The sequence below is a fragment of the Puma concolor genome, unplaced genomic scaffold (genome assembly GCF_028749965.1).
Source record: "Puma concolor isolate L17-30 unplaced genomic scaffold, mPumCon1.1.hap2 unalloc_scaffold_5, whole genome shotgun sequence".
NCBI lineage: Eukaryota > Metazoa > Chordata > Mammalia > Carnivora > Felidae > Puma > Puma concolor.
In genome coordinates, this window is record NW_028240258.1 from 1,311,623 (window position 1) to 1,338,929 (window position 27,307).

The window sequence follows — 27,307 nt, forward strand, 5'->3', positions numbered from 1 at the left end:
GAGGAAGGGAAACCAAACGGACCTGAGGATCCCACCAAGCTAAGCAAGATACACTAACCAGTATTCTGGAGTCCCTAAAGTCCCAGAAGGAGGGAGATGAGAAGGGGCAGAATATCTATCTAAATAAATAATGGGGGGAAGTTCTCAAATCTGGGGGTGCATAACTGTGAAGTCCAAAGAACCCCAAGTAGATTGAGTGTAAAAAATCTACATTGAGACATCTTATAATGAAATTATCAAAAGCCAAAGACCAAAACAAAACAAAGCAAAACAAGCAAACAAAACACCACCCCAATTTTTTAAATTACCAAGGGAAAAGCAACTATGACATAACAAAGCAGCCCCCAAAAGACTGTCAGAGGATTTCTCTGCCAGTGAAGTTGAATGTTATACCCAGAGTACTGATAAAGAATACTATAATTAATAACATTACTATATTATCTTAATATCAAAAGTTACCTTAATATCAAACGTTACCTTGATGTAAGTGGATTAAATCCTCAAACAAAAGACATAGTGTGGTAAGTCAGATTAAAAAAAAAACAAAACAAAAAGTGCTTAGGGAGTTGCCCGTCTCTCTGTGGTCCCGTGGGGCTGGGCACAGCAGGTGTCTGGTCTGGCACCCAGTGCCAGGGTCTTAGTGGGTAAGCCGAGAGTCTGGTGCCTCAGAATTTAGTCACATAGCAGTTGAGTATGCCTGGTACCAAAAGTAAGATAACTCAAGGCAGTAGAATTGAAACTGGAAGGTCATCAGCCACGAAAGACCTATTGGAGAAAGCACAGGATAGTAGATAAAATGAAGCAGTGTTTTATCATATGTATTTCGGCAGGCCTTCTGATATTCGACTAAAAAAACATTAATTGCTCTTTCTACAGAGAATTGGTCATGCAGTATCAGTTAAATCAAGGAAGTCATCCCCTATACGGTAAGTGTCTTCTATCCTTGATTACACTTGGGAAAATATTACTAAATATCCTCACACTAGGGATGAGAAGAAAAAACACCTATCAAAATTTTATGAAGTATTTTTGCATTTCATCAGCATTCACTGATCTTTTACTAAACATTTCCAATTATATCCTTCCTACTTCAGGGCTTTTGTACTTTTGGGTATTACATTTACTAAATATCACATCTGCCTATTTACTCCAATTATTTCTTTGACTTATGGCTTTTTGCTTTATCCAGTTTTCCTGATAGCTTGTACAGATTATTATCTGAATTTCTCTAAACCCACCAAGCTTGTATTTACATGCCAAAACCATTCTATTTTACTTCTTCACAGTAATTTTAATTTGGATTTCAGTCCTTGCTTATGTTTGGGAGACCCAGCCATCTACCAGAACTGAGTGTTTATTTTAGTCAATGTCCTTTATTTATTGGTATTCAGAGTTACTGGCTGTCATCTTCCATGGTGATTATTTTATTTATGGCTTTTATAAGCTTTGGTCAGAAGTGACTACGTTGGTACAAGCTGTTAGGATGACTTCCTATATAAATGAGACTATCTTATATTTTCCGTTTTCATCCACTCCAGTTATACTAAGCACTCTAAAAAAATCCCTCTTGCCCAAGTCTGTTACCTGTTTTCTTGATAACTGGTTACCATTTGTTCTACTTCAAGTAATTTTACTCTTTTCCTTAAAGGACAGATTCCAGCATATATTGAATGAACATTCCATGGTTGTACTTTGTAGACATTGCTACAAATGTAGCATTGTACAATGCTACATTGTACAATGTAGACATTGTACTTTGTATTCATTGCTATGTTTATTGGTTTAATTGTCACAAGTTTAATTTAAAGACATTGTATTACCTGTGGATCCGTTTGCCAACTAGAAATGCTCCTTCATTTCACTTACAATTCATAATCTGTGCACGGTGAGAAGCCTATATCAATAGTAATTTGTTAATTTTGTCATGTTAAAACTAACTAAAAATGACAACTACAGTCAGAATCATAATTATCAAATGAGAAAGAATGACGACTCATGACATATAAAGATTGAACTGAACTGAAGTTCCCCTCCCTAGGCCCAACTTTCATACCTTTTCAAAATTTGTTAAAAGGGGTGATGGTATTAAAAACAAAATAATTCCAGGAAAATGTTTTATGTGCATTCAGGAACACCATGTGTTATAAATATTAATTTAACACAAAATTAAAATGACTTAAGATCTGGCTATACCAATTCCATGTTACCCAAAAAACTACTGGATGCAGATTGTTACTTAAGTCTGAGATTCATTGCCAATAATATATAAACTTAAACATTCTTATTAAATTCAAAGCAAGAAAAAAAAATCAATACTAATATTCAACTATCTGCTGTCAACAAGAGACTGATTTTAGCTTTAAACAAACACATCTGAAAGTAAAGTGGTGGAAAATAATAGTCCACAAAAATATAACCGAAAAAGAGCAGGAGTGACCATTCTTACATAAAATACGTAAAAATTTGTAAAGAGAAAAAAGGTCATTAAAAATGATAAGGGGATTGATTCCTTGTGAGATTATAACTATAAATATGTATATTTCCAACACTGGAGCAACGAAATATGTAAAGCAAATAATATATCTGAAGGAAGAATTAGAAAGCAATGTAATAGTAGTAGGTATGTTAGTAGCCACTTTTTAACAATGGATAGATCCTCCAGACAGAAAATAAAGACTGGACTTGAAAAACACAATAGACCAAATGGACCCAAAAGACATATGCCAAAGAGTCTGTCAAGTAGTAGCAGAATGCAGGGGTGACTGGGTGGCTCAGTTGGTTAAGCGTCTGACTTTGGCTCAGGTCATGATCTCAACGTTTGTGGGTTTGAGCCCCGTGTGGGGCTCTGTGCTGACAGCTCAGAGCCTGGAGCCTGCTTTGGATTCTGTGTCTTCCTCTTTCTCTGCCCCTCCCTGGTTCACACTCTTTATCGCTCAAAAATAAACATTTAAAAAATAGTAGCAGAATACATATTCTTCTCAATCATACACAAAACAGGTCATATGTTAGGACATAAAGCAAATTTTGAAAATTTAAGAAAATTAAAGCCCATATCCAATATCTTTTTGACTGCAATGGTATGAAACTGGAAATCCATCATAATAAAACCGGAAAATTCATAAACATGTGGAAAGTAAGCAACGGATTCCTAAACAATCAATGAGTCAGTAAGAAATCAATGGGGAAAACAAACAAACAAACAAAAATGTCTTGAGCAAATGAAAATGAAAACACAAGAAACCAAAATTTATTGGATACGGCAAAAGCAGTATTTAGAGTAAAGCTGTGCCGCTGGGAGCCTGAGACAATGGCAGAGTGTGAGGATCCTAAGCTCACCTCATCCCCCTCATACATCTAACCCAGAAAATGACTCAAAGCCCCAGAACAGTCTTTCCAGTTAATTGCAGAGGAGGCCATATCAGAAAACAGTAGGAGGGTCAGATACCCCATTAGGAACCAAATCTCTGTCAAGACTAATTGCAAATAAGGATAACAGAAGCACAGAGACGGGAAAGGAAGGGACCTCACTCAAAGCCCCCAAGACTTGAGTAACCTGCAGTCAGAAGACCAGTACATAATATTTGGCTTTGAAAACCAGTAGGGCTTAACTGCTTGAGTTTTTACAAGCACGGTGACTTAACTCCAGATACTTTAAAACTCAGTGCACTTGGCTCTTAGAGAACTGGAGGGTGACTGGAATCCCTACCCAGAAAAAGACAGCAAAACAAACAACACTGTTGAGACACAGCATAGAAGCAGCAGTTTCAAAAGTTCCTGGGGTACGTGGGAAAATTTGTTTGCTAATCTCAGAACATGCCCCATTCCACATGAGGCCCTTCACAGTGGTGCCTGACAGCAGGCAGCTCCAAGAGTGACCACTACTCCAAAGTCACTCCTGCCTTGGGGAGAGGTAAAGCTAACCAGGCATGGTTCGGTTCTATGACAGCCCCAATAGAGGACTCACAGGCAGACATCTGGTCTGACTGCCACAAAGGGAGCCACTGCATATGAGTAGGCCGAAGGCAAATACAGCTCAGCTACAGGAGTAGGGTGCATGCAACAAACACAGAAGGCACCCCCTGTAGTGCCAGGGTGATCAGGGCGCATCAAACTGCAGGGCACTACAGGACCTGTTCTTCATAAGACCCCTACTTTCAAGAGTAGGAGACGGAGCTGACTTTCCTAACACAGAGAAACAGACACAAAGAGTGAGACAAAATGAGGAGACAGAGGAATATGATCCAAATGAAACAATAGGACAAAACCATAGTAAAAGTGCTAGCTGGCCCAGAAATGAGAATATGCCTCACAGAGAATTCAAAGTAATGGTAAGAAAGATACCCAATGGATTTGAGAAAAGAGTGGAGGACACTAGTCAGAGCTCCAACAAAGACAGAGAACATAGGAAAAAAATAACCCATCAGAGATAAGAACTCAGTGAAATAAAGAAAAATAAATAAACTAGAGGAAATCGATGGCAAATTACAGGAGGCAGAAGATGGATTCACAAGCTGAAAGACAGTAAAGCAACACAGAAAGCAACCAAGCTGGACACAAATCAAAGACAGGAAGAAGAAGAATAGGCTAAGGGAACTCAGGGACACCATCACACATAACAACATTTGCCGTATGGGATCCCAGAAGGAAAAGAGAGAGAAAGGGAACATAAAACTGAAGGAAACAGAAATCCTGAGTCATACTCAAAAGCTAACATCATACTCAGCCAGGAGACACTGAGGGTTTTGTTGTTTTTGTTGTTGCTGCTGTTGTTATTGTTGTTGTCGTCATTTTGTAAAGTCAGTAAAAAGATCAGGATGTCCAATCTCACCACTTTTATCCAACAAAGTACTGAAAATACTAACCAAAGCAATTGGGCAAGAAAATGAGATAAAGGCATGTAAGTTGGTAAGGAAGAAGTAACTTTCCCTATTTGCAGATGACACGATGTGATGACACAGAAAACCCTAAATATTCCCCCCCCCCAAAAAAAAACCCCATTAAAACTGGTAAATGAATTCAGCAAAGTCACAGAATACAAATTGATATACAGACATCTGTTGCATACTATACACTAATAATGAAGCAGTGGAAAAAGAAAATAAGAAAACAGTCACATCTACAAGGCACCAAGAATAATAAAATATCTAGGAATAAAGAAGAAGAGGTAAAAGACCAGTACTCCCAAAACTATAACGTATTGGTGAAAAGAAACTGAAGGAATCACAAACAAATGTAAAGATATTCCATGTTTACAGAGTAGAAAACCAATGTGGTTAAAAGGTCTATGCTATCCAAAGCAATCTACAGATCTAAAACAATCCCTATCAAAGTACCAACAGAACTAAAGCAACTAACCCTAAAGTTTGTACTGAACCACAAAAGACCCAAATAACCAAAACAGTCTTGAAAAGAAGAATAAACTGAAGGTATCGGAATCCTAGATTTCAAGATACACTACAAAGTTACAGTAATCAAAATAGTGTGGTAATGGCACAAAACAGATGCATAGATCAATGGAAAAGAATAGAAACTCGGGAAATAAATCCATGCTTTTAGGGCCAATGTAACCTATGACAAAGGAGGCAAGAATATACAATAGGAAAAGGACAGTCTCTTCAACAAGTGGTGTTGGGGGGTGCACCTTGCTGGCTCAGTTGATACAGCATGCAACTTTGGGTGCAGAGATTACTTAAAAATAAAATCTTTTCTTTCTTTCTTTCTTCTTTCTTTCTTTCTTTCTTTCTTTCTTTCTTTCTTTCTTTCTTTCTTTCTTTCTTTCTTTCTTTCTTTCTTTCTTTCTTTCTTTCTTTCTTTCTTTCTTTCTTTCTTTCTTTCTTTCTTTCTTTCTTTCTTTCTTTCTTTCTCTCTTTTTTTTTTTTTAAATGGGGTTGGATACAGTGGATAGGAACATGCACAAAAAAGAAAGAAGAAACTAGACCACTTTCTTATACCATACAGAAAAAAACAAAACTCTAAATGAATTAAGATCTAAATGTGAGATCTGAAACCGTAAAGTTCCTATAAGAAAACATAGGTAGTAATGTCTTTGACATTAGCCATAGAAATATTTTTTTCGAGGTATGTCTCCTTTAGCAAGGGAAACAAAAGCAAAATTAAGCTATTGGGATTACACCAAAGTAAAAATGTTTTACACAGTTAAAGAAAGTGTCCATGAAGAAAAAGGTAACCTACTGAATGGGAGAATATATTTAACAAAACATATGCAATAAAAGGTTAATATCCAAACATATAAAGGACTTATAAATATGACCTCAGAAAAAGTAACAGTCCAATTAAAAATAGGCAAGGAATCTAAATAGAAATTTTTGTGAAGACTACATTATAGATGGCAATATATAGAAATATGTGAAGATGCTCAACATCACTCATCATCAGGGAACTTCAACTCAAAACCATGATGACATATCACCATTAAAGTTAACAATCCAGGAAACAGATGCTGGTGAGCATGTGGAGAAAGGGGAACCCTCTTGCACTGCTGGTGGGAACGCAAACTGGTGTAGACACTCTGGAAAATAGTATCAAGGTTCCTCAAAAAGTTAAAAATAGAATGACCCTATGACCTAGAAACTGCACTACTAGGTATTTATCCAAAGAATACAAAAATACTGATTTGAAGGGACACATGCAACCTGAAATTTATAGCAACATTATCTACAATAACTAAATTATGGAAAGAGCCCAATGTCCATTGACTGATAAATGGATAAAGAAGATATGGTATACATATACAATGAAATATTACTCAGTCATTAAAAAAAGAATGAATCTTGCCACTTGTAACAATGTGAATAGAGCTATAGACTATTATGCTAAGCAAAATAAGTCAGTCAGAGAAAAACGAATACTGTATGGTGTCAGTCCTATGTGGAATTTGAGAAACAAAACAAATGAACACAGCAAGGAAGAGACTGAAAGAGAGAGGCAAACCAAGAATCAGACTCTTAACTCTAAAGAACAAACTGATGATTACCAGACGGAAGGAGTGTGGGGAATGAGTGAAAAAGATGATGGGGATTAAGGAGTGCACTTGGTGTGATGAGCACTGAGTTGTGTGTAGAATTGTTGAATCATTAGATAGTATACCTGAAACGAATATAACACTGTATGTTAACTGACTGCAATTTAAACATTAAATTTTAAGGAATTTAAAAATTATTTGAAACTGTAACAGAAAAATGCTTCTTAAGACCGGCAGTGGTTTTTTTTGGATATGACAAAATAGCAAAAGCAACGAAAGCAAAATAAATTAAAAAAAAAAAAAAAAAGGATTTTCTCAAACTAAAAACTCTCCTTAGTAAAGGAAACAAAGAGACAGCCTTCAGAATGGGAAAATACATGCTAAGCATATATGTGGTAAGGAGTTAATATCCAAAATATAGAAAGAACTCAAACAACTCATCAGCAAGAAAATAACCCAAGTAGAAATAATGGATAAAGGATCTGAATAGACATTTTCCAAAGACACACAATGGCCAACAATAATGTGAAAAGGTTTTCAACATCACCAACCATCATGGAAATGCAAATAAAAACAATATTTTAAACATAATTTATTGTCAAATTGGTTTCCGTACAGAAACAGACACATAAACCAATGGAATGGAAGAGAGACCCCAGAACTGGGCCCACAAATGTATGGTCAACTAATCTTTGACAAAGCATGAAATCAACATATTTTCACCTACCATTGTTAGATTGGGCCACTGTGAAAAAGGTAACTATTGACAAAGATGTAAGGCAAAGAGTACCTTTGTGCACTATTAATGGCAATGTAGATTTGTACAGCCACTATGAAAACACTGAAGGTAACTCAAAAAGCAACTATCGTAGGAAACACTCAGAAATTTCTTCTGAGTATATTTCTAGAGGAAATGAAATCATCATCTGCACTCCTGGAGGAGATACCTGACTCCTATATCACTGCAGTATTATTCACAATAGTCACACAACGAACACAACCTAAGTATCTACCGATGAATAAGTAGATAAAGAAAATGTGGTATATATATATTTGGAATATTAGTCAGCCTTAGAAAAGAAGGCAGTGTTATCCTTTGAGACAACATGGATGAAACTGGAGGACATTATGCAAGTGATATGTCAAAGACTGAAAAATAAATGCTGTGTGATCTCATTTATAAGTGAAATTCTAAAAACCAAATGTTAACAGGCAGAGAGTATAATTGTTTTTACCAGGAAACAGGGGACAGGGGAAAGGAAAACATGTTGGTGAAAGGATACAAGATTCTGTCTTCACAGGATAAATAAGTTCGGGATATCTAATGTGCAACAGGATGACTACAGATAATACCGTATTTCATACTTGATATGCTATGTATTGGTTTGTATACCTAAAATTTGCTGAGTGTAGATCTTAGTTGTTCTCTCTTTAACACACACAAAAGTTAATTAACTATGTGGGTGGTGTTAATTAGCTTGAATGTGGTAATTATTTCACAATGTGTATGTATATGAAAACACCATATTGTATACCTTAGGCTTATTTATCAGTTATCGCTCAGTAAACCCAAAAGAAAAAAGATGCACCAGAGAGCTCACTCACTCTCTCTGCTTCTTCATATACCAATGAAAAGCCATGTGAGATCATAGTGAAAAGGCAGTCATCTACAAGCTAGAGAGGCCTCACCACAAAACAATACAGCTGACACCATGGTCATGGACTTACTTGCAGCCTCCTGCCCTGTGAGAAAATAAATGTCTGTTATTTAAGCCATCTAGTCTGTTATTTTGTTATCACAGCCAGAGTAGACTAATACAACCTGTCAACAGAGCATGTTTCATTTTCGTTCACACTTCATTTTGCAAAATAACATTTCTGATTTTACTTATTTACATGTCTACTTAAATGGCATTTTGAAAAGTGTACTATAGGAGACATATCACCAGCAAGCACTGAAAGGAAAAGAAGTACAAAGTGAAGAGATGTGTTTGGAGTTTCAAAATTGTACTGAAAGAAAATATGCAGCTGTACACATCCATATATTTTATTAAAAGTTCTCAGCTATTATTTATTCAAATATTGTTTCTGTCTCTTTCTCTTTCCTCTTCTTCTGGGACTTCTATTTTGCATATTGATGTAGTCCCTTGGCTACTTTACTTTAGTTCATTTTTTATTTTCTTCCATTTTTCAGACTAGCTAATAGCAAGGGACCTACCTCCAAGTTCACTGATTCTCTATACTGCTTATTCAAATGTGATAACAAGCTGCTTACGTGTACTTTTCAGTTTATGCCCTTTTTACCAGCGTGACATCTTTTTGGTTTCTTTTTGTAATTTATGTATCTTTACTGGCATTCGTAATTTATCATAGTATTGTTTTGCTATTTTCATTTATCTCTTTGAGAACATAGTTGACTTAAAATCTTTCTCTAGAAATTCCAGTGTCTGAGCTTCCTGTAGTTTGCATCCCTTTTTTGTATGACATAATTTTTGTTTCTTTGTACAGCAGGTTTATTTTTTGTTAAAAACTGGATATTGTAAATATGATAATGTGAATGTAATAGAAACAGATTCTCTGCCCTCTGCAGGGTTTTTTTTTGTTGTTGTTGCTGCTTATTCAGGGTTGTTGATTCTTTGAGGAACTGCTTCGCCAGGCTGCCCATGACTCTGCATTAGATTTCACTTTCCAGGTTTTCCTAGTTATTTTGTTGTTGTTGTTCTATGCTCTACTATCTTTTGCCTGAGATGCAGGTTGCGAGTATCTTTGTCTTTAGGTGCTTTCAACAAATGCCACCTCACAGTGTACCCTGCCCTACTCTTAGATGGGCAAAACAAAGGTAAGGAGACCCTTGAGCTGATCCCTAAGGGGATCCACAAACAAGTCAAAACATGAAAGGACAGTTCTTTAACACTAAGACCCATATTTCTCGTTTGCACCAGAACTTGCAACAGGAATTTTATCTCCATTGCTGCCACTACACTGTAGATTGGATGACTGTAGACAGGTAAGTTAAAAAGTCACGTGCTTTCTTACCAAAAATCAATTGCTCTTTTATTCATTTAAAGTTCTATGGTATTTTGGGGTTTTTATTAGATTCAGGCTACATAAAACCCAATTCTGATGGTTTTTCTTTTCCAGTTCAATTACTGCTTTATTGGAAGTGTGGAATTTGGGAATGCCCTACCCCATGCTATTTGGTTATATGTCTCCTTAACAACCTAATGAATTTTTTATTTAACCTAGTCAGTGAATTTTACTGATGTTACAGACACTTTTTGAAATTTATTTTTGTCTAGCAAGGTTTTATTCTACACTGTTTTTTATCTTATTCTGCACTATTTTATCAAAATAATTGACTATAAATGTACATGCTGTGAGGATTACAAAGACGACTAGGAACTGCTTTCTTTTTTTTTTTTTTTTTTATTTAAAAAAAAAATTTTTTTTTCAACGTTTATTTATTTTTGGGACAGAGAGAGACAGAGCATGAGCGGCGGAGGGGCAGAGAGAGGGAGACACGGAATCGGAAACAGGCTCCAGGCTCTGAGCCATCAGCCCAGAGCCCGACGCGGGGCTCGGACTCACGGACCGCGAGATCGTGACCTGGCTGAAGTCGGACGCTTAACCGACTGCGCCACCCAGGCGCCCCTAGGAACTGCTTTCTTAATTACAGATGAGAACAGAGAACCCAAAAAGCCATTCTTATGGTAAAGGTGGTAGATTAAGGGGAAATACTAGGTAGTTTCTATTTCTGCAGCAAAAAAAAGTCCATCTAGAATTAATGTTAGCCAGCCAAATGGATATTAGGCTCTTTACAATTATAGTAACTATTCCTAAGCCTTGGAGAGGAGTGTCTAAGAGATAGACCAAAAGTTTTCCTGCAACAGAACTCAAGAGAATGCAGCAGAAATCCCTTCTATAGAAACATAAGGAATACAGATTTATGAAGTTAGTCCTCCTTACTTATTATGGTTTTACTTTAAAAATATTATTAGGGTATGCCAATGAACTTTACTTATTTTCAAAGAAATGTTAATGACCTTGAGGAATTTTCATATTACACTGGTGGAAAGTAGAATACAAGATGTAGTTTTTGTAACAAATTAATTATTATGTCCCCTCTTGAATTGCAGATTTTATATTAAAATGCTGATAACTATAAATTTAATTCAAAATTTTTATAGCATAGAAATTAGTAATTTTAACCCAAAGTCTAATATATATTGGACAGATTTTTTTCATTATTTAAAACTCAGTCACTTAATACAGGGGACATACAGGAAAATAGAAATCTGAAATACCCTGGTTGTATTTTTCCTTTTACTAAAAAAAAAAAAAAAAAAAAAAAAAAAAAAAAAAGAAGTACAATCAGTCTACTTGCTTATTGGGTAGGATATTTATAAGATAGTTATAACATTTCATTTGCTGTCTGCAAATAAAATCCAGTATTTCTGCACTTTATAGAAATAGTGTTTAAAATATACAAAGATAAATTCCTAGTTACAGTAGATTCTGCAAACTGAATATCATATCCTCCCAAATTGCCTTTTATACTTTAAAATATATACACACACAGATTTCAATATATATATAAGATATAAAATATTCATGTTTTATATACACAAACATTTTGAGACATATATGTGGCTCTCAACTACAATTTCATTAGAGACTAATCTGTCTTGCAGTCTCAAAATGGAAATTAGTACTAACGACCATTAGTGCAGCGAAAAAATATATTTCTATTCCACCACTATTATTGGTAAATAATAGAATTAAGTTATTATATCAATTAAAAGATCATAACAAACACTTGCAAACTTTAAAAATTTCCGCACTACGTAAAAAAAGAATTATTCCTAAAAATCATTATTAATATTAGTTTTTATACTATTTCACCCAACTCAAGTTTAGAAGGGATAAGAATACACCCTTAAATATCTTACAAGAAGCTTGAATAAAAAACTGCAGGATTAAATAAACATCTAATATGAATTCATCTGAAACTCAACCAAAATCTTTTTTTATAAATATTCTACAAAATTAGTAGTTAGAAACGCAATGCCAAAATTATACTTTTTGTTAAATATTTATTGAAAACTTACTGTCTCTTAGAAGCTTAGTTATAAATTGTGTATATACCAGTAACTAAGATTCAAATTGTTCCTCTTTTAACAAAGCTATAGTTAAGGAGAGAAATTAACAAAGCAAAAATGTCTTAGATTATTTAAAAAAAAAAAAAATCCTGGGCACTTTCAGAATTTAAAAAGGTAACACAGAAGTAGAAAATAATTAAAATGTTGATAGTTTCATTCAGAAGCATGGGATAATGGCATCAACTAAAATGGAGAAACAGAAATGGAGAAAAATTAATAACACAAATTGGTAACAGCCGAAACGTAAAAGAAATGAGGAAAGAATGTTTTAGATAGATAATATAAGAACTTATAGGAGAATGGTAGCAAAGGGATGAATTTGAGGAGTATAGTGATGTTCATTGGAACTTCCTACTTTCTCTGTATCTTAAGAAGCTCATGAGGTGAGTACTCACAGATGTTAACTAAATTTATTGTGCTTGTTATATAAATTTAATATATTTTGCAGTATATACAAATATGTAATCATTATATGTACACCTGAATCTAATATAATGTTGTATGCCAACTACATCTCATTTAAAAAAAAAAAAAAAAAAAGAAAAAGAAACTCAAGAGGAAAAAAAGGATAGCAGACATTTGATATGTAGTTCAGGGACCTAATGGTGAATAGATTTGACTGATCACTTTGGAATGATACATGAAGAAAGAAAAGGGACCTCTGTCTGAATCACTGAGTACTCTAACAACTAGAGGTCTATAGGATAAGAACAAACGATACTGATATGTTAGTAGAAAAATCAAATAAAAGTGGAATGGCATAACCCAAAGTTAAATAATATTTCAGAATGGATGATGGAGTCAGTTTTACAAAATGCACCTAATAGGTTTGGCAATGTGTGGCAAGTGAAAACGAAATTTAGCAACAAGGAGGTATGACATCAGGTACCAACCAATAGGGCAAAAGCTTGAATAAGGAAGAGTTACAAAGAAAAAAAAAAAGAAAGAAAATACCTTAAAAGGCTCAATGCATTGAAATCGTGTTATTCAGGCAAATGAAGAAATAAGTGCAAGTGGGATATCTAGGACTGAGTAAGCATGCATAAAAAAAATAGAGAAAATAATCCCGTAGGTAGAAAAAAAAACTGATGCAGCGAGCAAATAATAAGTAAGCAAATAAAGATCTTAAGCTATTAAATTTGAAGCAAACCTGAAGGGAATAAGCTTTAGACAGAAGTAGAAAGACTATTTACAAATGCAGAAGACGTACAGTTTTGGTGGTGATTTCTCAGGAAAACAGAAACAAAAGAATTATGAATTAGGAAGTTGTCAGTGATGTCAGCAATATGCCAAATAAGAAAGCCCTCAACGTTAACAATTTGGCGTCCATCCACAGACAAAAACATCCTCATAAGAACTTCTGGATTCAAGTAAGAAATTATTACACCGAAGGAGTGACTGAGAAGAGCCCAAGGATGGGAAAAGCATTTTTGAGAAAGCAGGTTTGCATCTGGATGGCTGATTTGCTGATTGCTGTCCTGGCTATGACCCCCAGAAGCTCTCTTCCCTGGAGGATTCAGTTACAATTGTGTTTTGTTCTGGTCCTGTCACCAACACCTTATGCCAAGGGTTCCAAGAGGAGTCAGCCCACCTATGCATCAGGTAATTGACATACAGACTTTGGTCCTGGTTGTAGACATAAAAATAGCCTATGAACCAGCGCCAGGCCATGTTGGCCATGTCTGGGACGTACTGGAGCTACGTCCACCCAACTCAGTCAGACTGTTTTTGTGAAAGGGTCCAATGGCTGGGTTAAAGCATGTCCCAGTCAGTCTGTAAACACTCTTGCTGTTACAGGAACCTAGAAAGAGACATTCCCATCTGCATCCCTAGAGATCCTGAAAGGACACTACTTGCAGCTCCAGACCCTCTAATCTTGGTCAGGGATTACTTCAGCCCACCCAGTGACATGGCAGAGGACACACCATCTGTCCTTCCAGCAAAGATCTACACACTGCAAGCTGTGCTGTAGAACTTGAGATAGCCCTTTGGTTCAGATCCAGTCCCTCCCAGCCATGGTCTAAAACCAATCCCGTCCTGCCAAGAACATGCACTAACCAGGGAGCAGACCTCCCAGAAGCCTGGTGAGAGCCATACTCATCTGCATACCTGGTTGTAGGCCCACTGTTTGAAGTCCTAACTGTGGACCCTGAGTGGACCCTTTCCCAGCACCATGCCACTGAACAACATACTTGATGTATGTCATCCACTCATGCATCATAATGGGTCCAAGCTCATCTTAACCCCTCACAGCAAGCCTGCCAACCATGAACCCAGTGCTGACCTTGCAATAGCCTTAACTGGCTCCAGTGCAGAACAACTACAATTTCAGAAGAAATCCCATCAGTTGGGGACAGGACAGGCAAAAGTTCTTACCTCCTAATACCAGTCTAGGAAGGTTGTAAGAGGTATCTACTCTTTCACATGTATACATACCAGTAAAAGGCTACATGGATCACAAATATCCCAGTCACATAAGACAAAAGAAAGTAATAAATCTCCATTTACTGAACTCAAAGAAATGGAGGTATATACTTTCCTGTCAAATAATTCAAATAATCAACTTTTAAGAAACAGAATGAAATCCAACAGGCAGAAAACTAAATGAAATCAGGAAAACAATACATAAAAAAATGAGAAGTATTGTATTTTATAATAAAATTATTATAAAGATCATTAAAAGCCCTTGTTTCTTAATAAATAGAAACCATTTTTTAAAAAGCAGCCCACAGAAATCCTGGAACTGAACAATACAATCACAAAACTGAAAAATTCATTAGGGCTTCACAGAAGAGTAGAACATGCGGAAGAAATCAGCAAAATGAAACAAAGACTGTGTGAAAAATCTCAAAAGTGGAAACAAGTTAAAAGAGTGAAGAAAACCTACTTGAATTATGGGACGCCGTAGAGTAAACAAACCCATCACATCATGGGATTCAGAAGGAGAAGACGATAAGAAAGGGATGGAAACTCACTTCAAGACAATACCTGAAAATTTCCCAAATCTTGAAATAGATATAGGAAGCTCGAAGGACCCTAAAGAAGATTACTGTTGAACACATAATTATCAAAATATTGACTCATGGGAAGTAATTTTGAAAGCAGCAAGGAAAACACGAGTCATTACATACTGATCAGACTATCAGTGGGTTTTGTCTGGAACAAAATAGTAGGCCAGGCCAAAGTGGGAGACACTCAAAGTGCTAAAAGAATTAACACTGACAAACAAAAATAATCTACTCAGCAAAACTGTCCTTCAGAAATAAAGATGAGCTAATATTCTCCTCAAGTGCTTACAGAACATTCCCAGGATAGATCACATGTTGGGCCGCAGTGCAAGCCGTAACAAATTTACAAGAGTAAATTGCATGTACTACCTTTACTAACCACAATGTTCTGAAACTTGAAATCAATAATGAGTAAAACTGAAAATGTCCTAATACATAAAATTAAACATACCACTGAACAGTGGATCAAAGAAGTCCAAAGAGCCATCTGAAAGTATCCTTGGATAAACAGAAATGAAAATAGAACATGTCACAATTTTTAGAATATAGCAAAAGTAGCTCCAAAAGAGAATTTGGGGGGCAATAAATGCCTATATAAAGAAAAAAAAATGTCAAATAAACAACATATCTTTATACCTCAAAGACCAGGGGGAAATTTTTAAGCCCACAGAGTAGAAGGAAGAAAAGAATGATTAGAGCAGTAACAATTAAATAGAGACTACAAAAACAATTACAAAATACAGGTCCAAGAGTTTGTTTGGGGGAAAAATAATAAAATTGACAAACATATAGCTAGACAACCATGAAAAAAATAAATTCAACACATAAGATTTTAAGTTAAAGAAGAAAAACCGCAACTGAAACCAGGCCAACACAAGTTATCATATAGAGACAACTATGAATAATTATACCCTAACAAATTGTGTGACTTAAGAAACTAAAAAAATCCCCCCAAATACATAACCAACCAAGACCAAGTCATGAAGAAACAAAATACATGAGAAGATCAATACCACCTTAAGAGACTGAAGCAGTACTCAAAACCTTCCCTTTAAAAAAGTCCTAAAACAGATGGTTTCACTGGTGAACTCTATCAAACCCTGAAAAAAGAATTACCACCAATCTTTAATAAACTCTTCTCAAAAAAGTGAAGAGGAGTGAACGCTTCCAAGTGTTATAAGGCCAGCATAACCTGATACCAAAGTCAGGTAAAGATACAACCAGAAAAGAAAACTACAGGCTAATAATTACCCTGAAAATACAGACACAATGATTCTCAACAAATTTAACCAAACCTAACTCAACAGCACATTAAAGGGATCATACACAGTAATCAAATGGGACAGCTCCTTGGAATGCAAAGGCAGTTTAATATTATAAATGCATAAAATTGACACACACACAAGTGGAATGCAGAAGTGTTTGTTTGACAGATCAAACTTTCTGATGAGCCCTGTGTGTTAATTATTCTTCAAAAAAGGTTTACAGATTTGGCAACTATTTTTTTTTTTTTTTTTTGGATATGATACCAGAAACACAAGCAACAAAAGCAAACATGAACAGGTGAGGCTATATCACACTAAAAAGCTTCTGCACACAGACTTCAACAGAGTGAAAAATAATGAGAATGAGAGAAAATGGTAGCCAACCATATATCAGATCCAGGGTTAATATCCCAAACATACAAAGAACCTACACAACTCAACAGCAAAAAAATCAATTAATCTGATTAAAAAGTGGGCCAAAGACCTTATTAGATTTTTTTTCTGTAGAAGATAGATAAATGGCCAGCAGGTACATGAACAGATATTCAATACAGCTAATCATCAAATACAAGTCAAAACCACAGGGAGATATTACCTTGCACATGTTAGAATATCAGTTACCAAAAAGAGATAACAAGTCTTGACAAACAATGTGGATAAAAAGGAACCCATGAGGACTGCTGGTGGGAATGTAGCTTGGTAGAACTGTTTCCCATTGTGGGAAAACGTCATAGAGATTTCTCAAAAAAAAAAAAAAAAAAAAAAAATCATATAATCTACGAGTCCCACTTCAGGACATATATATAAAGGCAATTAAATCACTATCTTAAAGGGATATCTGCCCCACCCCCACCATGTTCATTCCATTATTATTCTCAATAGGCAATGAATGAAACTACCTAAGTTCATTCGTGGTTAAACAGAGTAAGAAATGTGATATATATATACACAGACAATGGATATTACTGAGTCATAAAAAAGGTATTCCTGCAATTTGTGACAACATGGAATAAGCTTGTGGGCATTACATTAAGCGCAGTAAGTCGGAGAGAGAAAGATAATGTATGATTTCACTTATACACGAAATCTAAAAATGCCATAGAAAAGAAATTAGATTCATGGTTGACAAGTGTAGGGGATGGGAAAAGGGTGTAAATGTTGGTGAAAGAGTGCAAACTTCCCATTATAGGATGTATGAATTCCAGGGATCTAATGTACAGAATAGCGACATAACAGTCTAGTGTAACATAACTTAATAATACAGTTAGCAGTATGTGTTGCATACTTCGAAGTTGCTCAGACAGGAAATCTTCTATGTTTTCACTGTACACACACAAAATTGGTAATTATGAGAGGTAATGGACATATTAACTAACCAGTGGTAATCATCTTAATATATATGTATATAAAATCATTACATTGTGCACCTTAAACCTACACAATGTTATATGTCAATTATATCTTAATAAAAATGGGGAAATGCATTAGAGACTTTGGTGTAAGAACTGAAACTGTCAAACTCCTTGAGAAAACAGGGAACAAGCTGCTTGATATTCACCTTGGGAATGATTTCTTAATTATGATATCAAAAGATCACGTAACAAAATAAAAAATAAGTTGAAGTTAAACTGACAATCTTCTGCATAGTAAATGGCACAATTAACAAAATGAAAAGGCAACCTACAGGATGATATATTTGCAAGGCATATAGGTGATAAAAGGCTAACACCCAGTATATAAGGAACTCCAAAAACTCAACAGCAAAAATGCCAATAACCCAATAAAGAAATGGTCAAAGGAACTGAGTAGACATTTCTCCAAAGAAAAATTTAGCCAATGGATACAGGGAAAACTGCTCAACATTATTAGTCATCAGGGAAATATAAATCAAAGCCACAATGAGCTATTACATCATACTGGTTTGACTGGCCATTATCAAAAACACAAGAGCTAACAAGTGTTGGCAAGGAAAACAGAACACTTATGCGCTGTGGGTGGGAATGTAAATTGGTGAGAAAACAGTATAGAAGTTCCTCAGATATTTTTGAGTGGAACTATTGTATGATCCAGAAAATCTCCTTTGGCTATTTATCTGAAGGAAACAAAAACAGACTCTAAAAGGTATTTGGACCTCCATTTTCACTGATGGATGAATGGATAAAAAAAAATTGTATGTGAGTCAGTCATAAGAGAGAAGACAATCCTGCCATTTGCAACACAGATGAAACTTGAGGGCATCATATTAGGTAAAATAAGTCATACAGGTAAAAATAAACATTGGGTGACCTCATATTTATGTGCAATCTAAAAAAGAAAAACAGCAGATACACAGCTGCAGAACAGAATTTGGTTGCCACTGGCTGAGGGCTGAGAGAAGTGAGGAGATATTCATCAAAGATATTCATCTAGTTATAGAGGAGTAAGTTCTGGGGATCTAACATTCAGCATGTCCATAGTTGACAATGCTGTATCATATACTTGGAAGTTATTAAAAGAGTAGATCTTACAGCACATATTGCAAAAACTGTGATTATCTGAGGTGGTGAAGGTATTAAATAACCTAACCATGCTAATCATTTTGTAACATACAGGTGTATCCAATCATCACTTTTAATACTTTAAAGTCACACAATGTTATATGTGTATTTCGGTAAAGCCAGGAAAAATTAAAATAGAGAAGAAAAAGAGCTTATTGTCTCCATTTTTTGGTAGAGAACATATAAATTACTGGATTTTCAAATCACATTAATCTTTAGAGTTCTTGATCCCAAAAGCTATTGCTTTCCCAAGAATAAAGGAAACAAAGCAGTCAAAAGGATATATAAGTTTCACTAATGTTCAATGTACATTACGGCAAGCCTATTTTTATCTTAATTCATTCGGACACGACCTTTTCTTTTCATGTTTTAAGACATTCAATATAGTACTGCTCTTTTGATAAAGTTCTTTTTGGTATAGCTGAAGACCATCAGCTAGCTACCTTGAACTAATATAAGTAATATCCTCACAAATAAGGTGTCTCTTTCTGGTTGTTCTTATCTTAAAAACAATACAAAGTGAAACCTGTTTTAATACCAGTTTTGAAGGGTTAATGTTCACAAAGAACAATTTGCTAGGTTGTAAACACTCTTGCCCTAATTAAAGACACATGTTCTAAAGACATAGTAGATGAAAACAGATGTTTATTTGCCCTACTATGTCTCGGACATAGTAGGATTTTTTACTTTGGTGTGCTAATTCTGTAAGTAGAGTTGAGAAGATAAACATTTGTACTTCCTTGAACATACCGATAGCATTCAAAGTACTATAGAGTCACAGAAGAAAAATCAATTTTATTAGCAACAGCTTACAAGCTTTGCCTTTATAGAAAGAATATACTATGCCATATACTATGGCTGATCATTGGGAGTATCTTAATAAAGGTCACATTTAGTATGTTTCCTCATTTTTCTATGGCAGTCCATTTCTTAATGAATACCATACCCTCTTAAATGAAAAATACCCAGTCTGAGTCCAGAAGTGATGGTAAATTATCAGCTGCTTATTTTTATTCACTTAATTGACTTTTCTCTAGACTTTATGTAAAATTATGCTTTAGGAAGATTTCCAGTGTGTTCTGGTAATAGAGAGAGAGGGAGAGGGAGAGAATCCCAAGCAGTCTCCGCCCTGTCAGTGCACAGCCCAATGCGGAGCTTGAACTCACCAATAGTGAGATCATGACCTGAGTTGAAGTCCAGCACTTAATTAACTGAGCCCCCCAGACTCTGCAGCTGCATTTCTATACAATAATGAAACAGCAGAAAAAGAAATAAAAGAATCTATCCCATTTATAATTTCACCAAAACAATAAGATACCTAGGGGTAAACCTAACCAAAGGGTAAAGTTACAGAACACCTCTGAAAGAAGTGAAGAGGACCCAAGGAAATGGGGGGAAATTCTATGGTTGATGATGTGGAAAAACAAACATTGTTCATATGTCTATACTACACACAGAAATCTAGAAATTTCATGCGAACTCTATCAAAACACCAGCAGCATTTTTCACAGAGTTAGAACAAAAAAAATGTTACCACAAAAAGCCCCAAACAGCCAAAGCAATCCTGGAAAAGACAGACAAAGTGGGAGGCATACAAGTCTGGATTTCAAGATATATTACAAAGTTGTAGTCATCAAGACACTATGATACGGGCATAAAATAGAAAACCCAGAAGTGGACCCACAACTTAATGGTCAGTGCATCTTCGATAAAACATATCCAGTGCCAAAAACACAATCTCTTTAGGAAATGGCGCTGGCAAAATTGGACAGTGACATGAAGAGCAAAACTAGACCAACTTTCTTACACCATCTATAAAGATAAATTCAGGAAACTATTAAAATCCTAGTGGAGGGGCGCCTGGGTGGCTCAGTCAGTTGGGAGTCTGACTTTGGCTGAGGTCATTGTCTCGTGGTTCATGAGTTCGGGCCCCACGTCAGGCTCTGTGCTGACAGCTCAGAGTCTCGAGCCTGCTTCGGATTCTGTGTCTCCTTCTCTCTCTGCACCCCCCACCTCCCCGCCTCAAAAATAAATAAACACTAAAAAAATTGTTTTTTAAATAATAATAATTTAAAAATCCTAGTGGAGTACACAAGCAGCAACCTCTTTGATCTCAACCTAAGCAAGTTCTTATTAGACACATTGCCAGAGGCAAGGGAAACAAAAGCAAAAATGAACTATTGTTACCTGATCAACATAAAAAGTTTCTGCACAGCGAAGGAAACAGTCAACAAAACTAAAAGGCAACTGATGGAATGGGAGAAGATATTTACAAATGGGAGAAGATGTTGGATAAAGGGTTGGTATCCAAAATCTATAAAGAACTTTATTGAATCTATAAAGAACTTTAGTAAAGTCAACAAACAAATAATCCGGTTAAGAAATGGGAAAAAGACATGAGTAGACACTTTTCCAACGAAGACATCCAGATGCGCAACAGACACATGAAAAGATGCTCAACATCACTCATCATAGGAAAATACAAGTCAAAACCACAATGAGATACCTCTTCACACCTGTTCGAGTGGCTAAAATGAACAACAGAGGAAACAATAGATGTGACAAGGTTTCAAAGAAAGGGAGAACCCTCCTTACGCTGTTGGTAGAAAAGCAAATTGCTACAGCCACTCTAGACAATAGTATCAGGGTCCACAAAAAGTTAAAAATAGAATTACCCTACAATCCAGCAATTGCACTACTAGGTATTTACCCAAAGGATACAAAATGCTGATTCGAACGGGTACATGCTCCCATTGTCTATAGCATTATCAACATTAGCCAAACTATGGAGAGAGCCCAAGTGTCTATCGACTGATGAATGGATAAAGAAGATAAAGAAGTGGATAAAGAATAAAGAAACGGATAAAGAAGTCTGTATCAGAAAGAATGAAATCTTAGGGGCACCTGGGTGGCTCAGTCAGTTGAGCATCCGACTCTGGTCAGGTCATGATCTCAGGGTTCGTGGGTTCGAACCCTGCATCAGGCTCTGTGCTAACAGCTAAGAGCCTGGGGCCTACTTTGGATTCTGTGTCTCCCTCATTCTCTGCCCCTCCCATGCTCACACTCTGTTGCCCTCTGTCTCTGAAAAATAAAATGTTGAAAAAAATTTTTTAGAATGAATGAAATCTTGGATTTGCAATGATGTGGATGGAGCCAGAGTATATTAGGCTAAGCAAAATAAGTCATTCAGAGAAAGACAAATACCACGTGATTTCATCCATACGTGGAATTTAGGAAACAAAACCAATGACCGTATGGGAAGAGGCAGGAAAGAGAGAGGCGGGGAAGCAAACCATAAGTGACTCCTAAAGATAGAGAACAACCTGAGGGTTGATGGAGGGAGGCGGTGGGGTGGGCTAGCTGGATGATGACTATTACGGAGGGCATCTGTTGTGATGAGCACTGAGTTTAGTGATGAATCACTAAATTCTACTCCTTAAACCAATATTACATCGTATTATTGTGTTGTACTATAGATTAACTAACAAGAATTTAAATAAAAAAATAAATTTAAAGAAAAATTTGAGAAAAATGAGATATGTTTATGAAATATATATTAAGCCCCTAATAGATGCTACCTTTTATTGTTACTATAGTTTTTCAATGTTTGTAGAGTTTTATGGTGAATATGTTTTTATTTTTTGTTGTTTATGCATGGCCCTTTTTTTTTTAAGTGATATGGTCAACCAAACCTAAATCAGCTCAAATAAATGAATGCCCCCACATCACTTAGTATTGTTGCCTGATTAACATCTTGACAATGGGGTCTTTTTTAGTACATTTGAAAACCCAAACTGTAAAGCTGGCTAAAATTAATTCCATAAAAATGATAATTTTCATGCAAATCATCATAGTAAACAAAAGTGATTTGGAAATTGACTGCCTAATTGTATATTAGTATGCCAGTTTCAGCTACATTTCAAAGATGTCTTAAGAATCTACAATTAAATATTAGATGTCATCAAAATACGTGGCGAATTTACAATGTTGTTTTTCATGATGTTTCTGTGTGCTCTGTCACCATTTCTCATTCCATTATTCTATCCGTTAGGTAAGGTTATATTTACTCATAATTATTTAAAATAAAAATCCTAATGGATGACTTTTAAAAAAATGATAAAGACCAAAATGTGATTAAGTGCATTTAAAAAACAGAAGAAACAACTGACTTGTTCCTATCTGTATTTTTTCAAAACTATCATTAACTTAAAATTGATGGCTACCACATACTAATAATTTCAAGTGTATGAAAACTAAGCAAAACTAAAAGGGGAAAATTCTCACTAAAGGAATAATAATTAATACATCCTTAAACTTGTTTATATAATATTCACATTCAATTTGCTTATCTGAAACAGTGGACAAAAAATATTTACTATCACTTACCTCACTATAGGTCCTAAAAGCGGAAGATGCCCCAAAAGTAATGCAGCCATATTCCTGGTCAAATCCTTCTTGAAAAACATAAGGGTAACTTGATCCAAAACTGCTCCCACAATAATGAAGCCAAACATAAGGGTAACTTGATCCAAAACTGCTCCCACAATAATGAAGCCAATGGTAAATGACATCCCGAATTTGTCATTATTCTTTCAATAAATATCACACATATACAAGGCAGAAGCAGCCTCACCACAGTACAGAACAGTTGAGAAGAGAATGCCAAATGCAAAGTTTATATGAGGGCTGTGGCCAAGGACCATTCCTTCTCCCAAAGATGGAATTTCACCTGCTCTTTCTTCATCAGGCCTTTCAAACACTGTCTCCATTCTGAAGGTTCTGGCAGTCAAAACTCTTCCTCTAAGTTAATCCAGTATAGTTTAGTATCCAATCCAAATAGATGCTGTACAATTCAATATTCACAGAAAATGTGCAAGATGTAAACGCATCACTGATCATAAGAGAATTATTTATTTGGTTTAAGAAATGTTGAACTGAGTTGAATTTATTATTATTATTATTATTATTATTATTTATTATTATTCAGAATATTATTCAGAATATTATTCTTCAGAAAACAATGTATACACAAATAGTCAATCACACTTCTATGAGTCATAAAATCACCTGTTAACATCCGTATGATACTCTTACCTCTAAGAAGTATGCAAGAGCAATTCATTTCTCATGACTTTTTTTCTTTTTTGTGCCTTTCAGCCAATGCCTAAAACTGAAGACATCCCCCCAAAATAAACGGCACAGATCTATCCTGAATCCACTCATAATAACACTAAGAAAACTATCCAACAGATATTCCTGATCAAGGAGACACAAAATGGTAAGCCCTTTTAGTTCATTTACTTTAGACTTTGGTCATTTTCCACTTGAAATCCTATTTCTTTGTTTGGTTCAACTCTATGGAAATCAAGAATTTTAATTTTAAAATTAACCCTAAGATTTATATAATAATTGGTATTTTAAGATTAATTAAATATTTGGAAAATTATCAATTCATGTTACAATTTAAAATAGTAAAACCCAGAGCTTTCACGGCAATACTAAGTCTCAACTCTCTTTCTGGAAAGTGAAAAGTTTATTTTAAATTGTATTTGAACAAATTCTAAGAGAAATAATACTGATATACTGTGAAGGAGAATTAACATCAACTCTTTCAGAAGAGATATAAAAAAGTGAAAAAGAATAAAATGAAAGGTAATAAATCAAAGTAAATATTAGAAGAGACATTTTATAATGGAACATTGTTTCTAATTAAAAATTATTACTAATGAAATGAGAACCCACAGATTGAATTTTAAAACTCAGTGCAAGTCTCTACAGAGACGATTTTTATCACATAGAGGCTGTTGCTTGTTTGTTAAAATAAATAATAAGAAAACTGAAGCTGGAAGAAGAAAACAAAAGAAAACTGAAAGTATTAATAAGAGAAATGGGAAGAAAAGAAGTGTTATCTATTTTACTTTAACTTGGCAAAACTTTTATTATCCTTTAGAAAGAAAGTTCACAGGGTGCCTAGATGGCTCACTTAACCTAGGTGGTTAAATGTCCAACTTTGGCTCAGGTCATGACCTCACAGTTTGTGAGTTTGAGCCCCATGTCAGGCTCTGTGCTGACAGCTCAGAGCCTGGAGCCTGCTTCAGATTCTATGTCTCCCTCTCATTCTGACCCTCCCCCACTTTACATTCTTTCTCTGTCTGTCTCTCTCTCGAGAATAAATAAACATTAAAAAAAAAACTTAGAAGGAAAATTCTCAGAATTTTGTCCTAGAATGTGTTTACAATTAAATTATACAAGGAACTTTCCCTAAGAGAAACTATTATAATATGGCTTTTGTCTTCTAATATTATTTTCCGTAGCAAATATTAGTTTGCTGTTACATTAGCCTGTTCTCCTTACCTTTTAATTGTAAGACGAGTAAATTATTCCTTCTTCAGATCTTCAACACGAAGTTTAGTATACTTTTCTCTTTGGAATCTAGATATTCTTCCAAGTATTCAGTAGTATCATACTATGTTTTTTTAAATATCTTTATGAAAAATTATTTGGAATTGTTGCCATTTCTTAAACTTTTTTGCATTGCCCTTATTCCCATAAATTATTACAAATACATTTCACTCCAATCCTTCAGATTATGCTATAGAATACATAATTCCCTGGTTTCTCTTCTTTGTTACTCTGATCTAAATCAAACCTTTATTTATACTTATTTATTCCTTTATGACTATTTCTTTTCCTTTGTCCTCTAGGATACAACCAGTCAATTTAAGTACTCTTTTCCTGTCTTGTATTATTTACTTCATTCCTCTTCTCATTGCTTTTATTGGCCTGTAAATCATTTAAGAAAAGGCACGATCCAAAGGCAAACTTGTATCTTAAGATATTGGCCTTGTCCTCTCCTTTAGTTGCAAGATTTCTACACTTTGTTCTTATTATATGCATTGCATCAATTCTTGTTTCTTCCTAAGATTTATTCCCAAAATACTTATTACGCTTCTTTCTCAAAGGCTTCCAGCGATTAATTCCTAGGTTTGAAATATTCTTCTATCTAACTTCTTTCTATTCATTTGAAAATTTTACACTATTGATCATATGGCTTTCTTCCCAACAGTCCCAAAAGTTCTCTATTCAATATTATCAATGTATTTTTTGCCAAATTCAATAATTATTTCTTAATCTTCTTTATCTTACTTAAATTCTCCCTGATCCAAATACTCTGAAACCTCTGGCTGTCTCTTCCTATCCAAAGGCTTTATAAACAGAATGACTCCCAAATTTTTATCTCTAGCCCAGCTCTCCAAAACACAAATCTTATATTGAAGACACTATTGCTTATCTCTGTGTGCGTATTTAATAGGAGGGAGGGTGGGTGGGAAAGGCGCTAGGTGGGTAATGGGTCGTTAAAGAGAGCACTCGTGATGAGCACTGGGTGTTGTATGTAAGTGATGAATCACTGGTTCTACTCCTGAAACCAATATTGCACTGAATGTTTACTACCTGAAATTTAAATTAAAAAATATTTAATAATAAATAAAGAAAATTAAAATCAGCCTTTCAAAAACGGTTTCTTCAGTGATCTCCTTCCTTCCTCTCTCATTAAGCTAAAGCCGAGGTCCTTAACATATACAGGGCCACGTATCATATTCCACTTGTCCTTGAGACCTTTTTTCCTATCATTTTCTTTCTTGCAGAAAGATATTTAGTATTCCAGACACACTCCAACCTTACATGTTTTGCTACAGTGATTCTTTGAAAGGTTTGCTCAAACTGTGAGTCATTTAAGTTTACACTAAGCACCCTCTATATACTCCAATCCACAACCATGATCATTCTTATTTTAAAAAGTTCACAGTATTCCTCATGACAGCTAGAATGCAAGTTCTACACACGTGAATTTGTTTTCTTCTCTGAATTGCCAAAAATAACACCCGTTATGTTGTAATATCTTAATAAAAATCCTGAATTAATTAAAAAACGAAAAGAAACAAAATTTATTTTTCTTGATTTCATTTTTTTCCTAAACCTATCCTCCACAAATAAATAAACACTTTCTAGGTAAAAATGCGCTTCATAAAGCTTATGAATGAAGCTCCACTGTGATGTTTAAATTATCCTGGAAGCATGCTTCACTTACCTTGATAACAATCTATTTATCCTGTTATTAAGCTGTTATCAAGCTAAGGTCACCAAGGCAAGACAAGGTTAAGTGATTTGTCAACATTTTTTACATGCATATTTTATTATGCATATACAATATATAATTATATTATATATATTATATTGTTATATAATATATAATTCTCTTTATTTATAGTTATGAATAATTATGAACTAAAAAATAATTTAAATTCTTCATGTATAAACTGAATGATTTATAAAGTATCAACTTAATTCTAGATTC

At 35.0% G+C, this 27,307-nt stretch overlaps 1 protein-coding gene, 1 long non-coding RNA gene and 1 pseudogene across 4 annotated transcripts in view; 2 read left to right on the forward strand and 1 right to left on the reverse strand.

Moving 5' to 3' along the window:
• The window catches only part of LOC147571165 (putative gamma-taxilin 2), a 353,593-nt gene that overhangs the window by 317,427 nt on the left and 8,859 nt on the right, over window positions 1-27,307 (forward strand). For 2 of the 3 annotated variants that reach the window (XR_015247653.1, XR_015247652.1), the window contains 2 exons: window positions 9,925-9,989; window positions 24,109-24,229. The gene's annotated coding sequence lies outside the window, so the exon portion shown is untranslated. Of the gene's footprint in view, window positions 1-9,924; window positions 9,990-13,477; window positions 13,744-24,108; window positions 24,230-27,307 lie in introns of all 3 variants that reach the window. The other variant, XR_015247654.1, reaches the window with a different exon arrangement.
• LOC147571172 (uncharacterized) lies at window positions 416-23,455 on the reverse strand. The gene is made up of 2 exons (XR_015247656.1): window positions 23,338-23,455; window positions 416-765 (listed from the first exon to the last, which is right to left on the reverse strand). It is a non-coding gene; the product is annotated as an uncharacterized LOC147571172 (long non-coding RNA).
• On the forward strand, window positions 887-4,393 carry LOC112860191 (putative G protein-coupled receptor 160; annotated as a pseudogene).